The sequence below is a fragment of the Sinocyclocheilus anshuiensis genome, unplaced genomic scaffold, assembly GCF_001515605.1.
Source record: "Sinocyclocheilus anshuiensis isolate Anshui unplaced genomic scaffold, SAMN03320099.WGS_v1.1 scaffold955, whole genome shotgun sequence".
Taxonomy (NCBI): domain Eukaryota; kingdom Metazoa; phylum Chordata; class Actinopteri; order Cypriniformes; family Cyprinidae; genus Sinocyclocheilus; species Sinocyclocheilus anshuiensis.
This window is the reverse complement of record NW_015546094.1, coordinates 1,023,044-1,026,076: the sequence shown is the minus strand read 5'-3', so window position 1 is coordinate 1,026,076 and position 3,033 is coordinate 1,023,044. Positions and strand designations below refer to the sequence as shown.

General features: G+C 39.1%; 1 pseudogene; it reads right to left on the bottom strand.

Annotated features, from left to right (window-relative positions):
- Positions 1-1,029: 1,029 nt before the first annotated feature.
- LOC107700144 (carcinoembryonic antigen-related cell adhesion molecule 6-like) overlaps positions 1,030-3,033 on the bottom strand; it is a 33,147-nt pseudogene continuing 31,143 nt past the window's right edge.

Here is a 3,033-nt window from a genome sequence, read left to right as displayed (position 1 = left end):
TATCCATTATGAAATGTAGGCATTTTTATATTTTTGTAGCCTGCACAATAATAATCTTTTACATTTTAATCCTTTCATTTTCATTTTTAAAAATGTTTGTGTGCTGCTGCGCATCCCTGTGTGTGTAATAAACAAAGTGTACGCGCATTGTTCATCCGCCTATAGGTGCATATTACTAACGCTTTTTAAATAAAATATATATATATATATATATTGCGCCAGACTTTAGACCAGGTTTTTGTTGGTCAATGGTGCAGTCTATTTCAGTTACCTCAAAATAGCAATGCGCCAGTAATGCACCTGAACACACCTCGTTTTCAGACCAGCACGCCCATGGGCACACAAATGAGCGCAAATGCATTTGCTATTTAAACAATGTGTCGCAGGATGTGAAAATGACAACTGCGTCGGGCTGAAACGAGCAAAAAACACTTGCGTCGGGCCTGGTGCCGCATTGCGCGGGGTATGTGATAGGGCCCAATATCACAATGTACTTAAAGTGATGTGAAAATGTATTTGCCCCCTTCCTGAGTTTTTCTGTTTTTGTATATATTTCATGCTCAATAGTTTTAGATTTTAAAATTGAACAAAATAAGTAAGTAAACATACATTATTTATTTTTTTTGTTTGAAGTAGAAAAAAAAAGTTATCCAAAAAATGACTGCCCCCTTAAACTGAAAATCTGGTTGCACCACCTGCAACAACAACTGCAACCAAATGCTACCAATCCTACACATCATTGTGGTGGAATTTTGGCCCACTCTTCTTTGCAGAACTGCGTTAGTTCAGCCATTTTGTTGGGTTTTCGAGCATGAACTGTCTGTTTAAGGCATTTGGGTTCAAGTCAGGACTAGGCCACTCCAAAACTTCAATTTTCCTTTTTTTAGCCATTCAGAGGTGGACTTACTCCTATGCTTTAAATCATTGTCTTGCTTTTAAATCCAGTTGCACTTGAGCTTCAACTTTCAGACTGAAGACCAAACATTCTCCTTTAGGATTTTCTGGTAGAGAGCAGAACTCTAATTTCTCTCATGTTTTCCACACCAGCACACTGCCACCATGATGCTTGACCATAGGTGTGATCTTCTTCTTGTGGAATTCAGTGTTTGGGTTACACCAGATGTAACGGGAGCCCTGTCTTCCAAACAGTTCCACTTTCAAATCATCATTCATCAAAGATTCTCCCAAAAGATTTTAGGATCATCAAGCAGTGGTTTTTGTCTCGACACTCCTTCATGGATGCCATTTTTGGCCAGTGTAGTGAATAGTGACCTTTATTGATTTCTGAGGGCAAATACATTTTCACATAGGGCCAGTTGGTATTAAATAACTTTTTTGCTTCAATAAATAACATTTTAATTAAAAAAGTTTATTTTGTGTTTACTTAGGTTGCCTTTGTTTTATGTGAGACTTTGATTTTTAGTTTTGAAAGAATTTAGTATGACATATACACAAAATAGAAGAAGTCAGAATGGGGGCAAACATTTTTTACAGCACTGAAAAAAAGAAAAAAATATCCCACTATTAAACTGTTTAATAAATCATAATGGTTTAAAATTTGTCAGTTTCCTTAGCTCATCCTCATAGCAAGTCTTTGTGCAGTAACATGTGAAGGATTACAGTCCATTTCAGGATACTGTAAAAATATACTCATCCCTTCTTCTATAAATGCCATAAACTCTTTAATTACCTCTGAGGCTTAATAACTGAATTGTAGCTAGTTACTATTACTGCACATTTCCAGTAAGTGTTTGTAATGTCATTTGACATAAGATTTACCGTTTTAAATCAGTATCCATGCAATAAAAAGTAAGGCTGTGATGAGAAAACAAGAAATGAAAGTCACTCACTGTCTCCTGTCTGCTTTATGCTGCTGTTTAAGAAAAGAAACACTCAATGAATTTAATACTATGTGAAATATATACGGAATAATCCTTAATATGAACAGTTAATCTACAATCTATTATGGGATGTTCATTATCACAATAAGTCTTGTGAAGTAAGTTGCATTATTTCAATCACATACTCATGCAGGGATTATGAATAAATAACAAACATACCTCCCCTTGCCGGTCCATTTTTTTGGAAGGTTTATTTTTGGACTGTAGTGTAAAGACAAAGACATTTTGTTACAGCTTTATCTTTACCACATTTTTGTCTCACAAAAAGACAGCTTATGACAGTTGTTTTACTGAAATCATTTTATCATCACATAAATATTGACATTTTCAGAGAAAGTCACTATTATTGTACATAACTCAGAAACAATTTTTTTTACTCACAATTTCTTAGTTTTTGTTAAATAGACAATCAGACCACAAATGCCTGCAACTGCCACTAAAACCCCAATGACAATCCCAGCTATCGCCCCTGATGTCAGCCCTGCTCCCCCTCCACCTCCACCTACTATGACAGACACAGGAAACAACAGACCGACTGTTACGTTTGCTACTGTGTTGGAGCGCGGAGCAAGGAACGAGGAGACGTGGAGAACATCAACAAGGAGATTTTAATGAAATCAAGGGAACCAGGAAAACTCACGTAGCTGAGGAGGTAGACATCAACAATACCAGACGAAGAACTAAGAACCGGGAACACTATAAATACACAAGACATGATGAGAAACACCTGGAACTAATGAAACATAATAACACGAGGGGAAACACAGCTGGAAACAAAGGGGAAACAATCAGGCAGCAGGAACAGGAAAACCAAATAAGGGCATGGAAACACATGGGGAGCAAAACACACACAAAACACGGAACAGAGTCTGACATTACTCCCTCCACCCGGAAGGCGCGTCCTGCACCGTAACACTTCCACCAGGGAGGGGGGGTGGGCGCCCTGGAGGCTGGTGCAGGACTGGGACACAGGGAATACCTGCAGGGTGGATCAGGCAGTCCAGGGTGCCATGGCGGCACAGGGAGCTCTGGGAGCCATGGCGGAGAAGGCAGTTCAGGGCGTCATGGTGGAGCAGGCAGACTAGGATGCCATGGCGGAGCAGACGGAACAGGTGGAGCAGAAGACCAACAC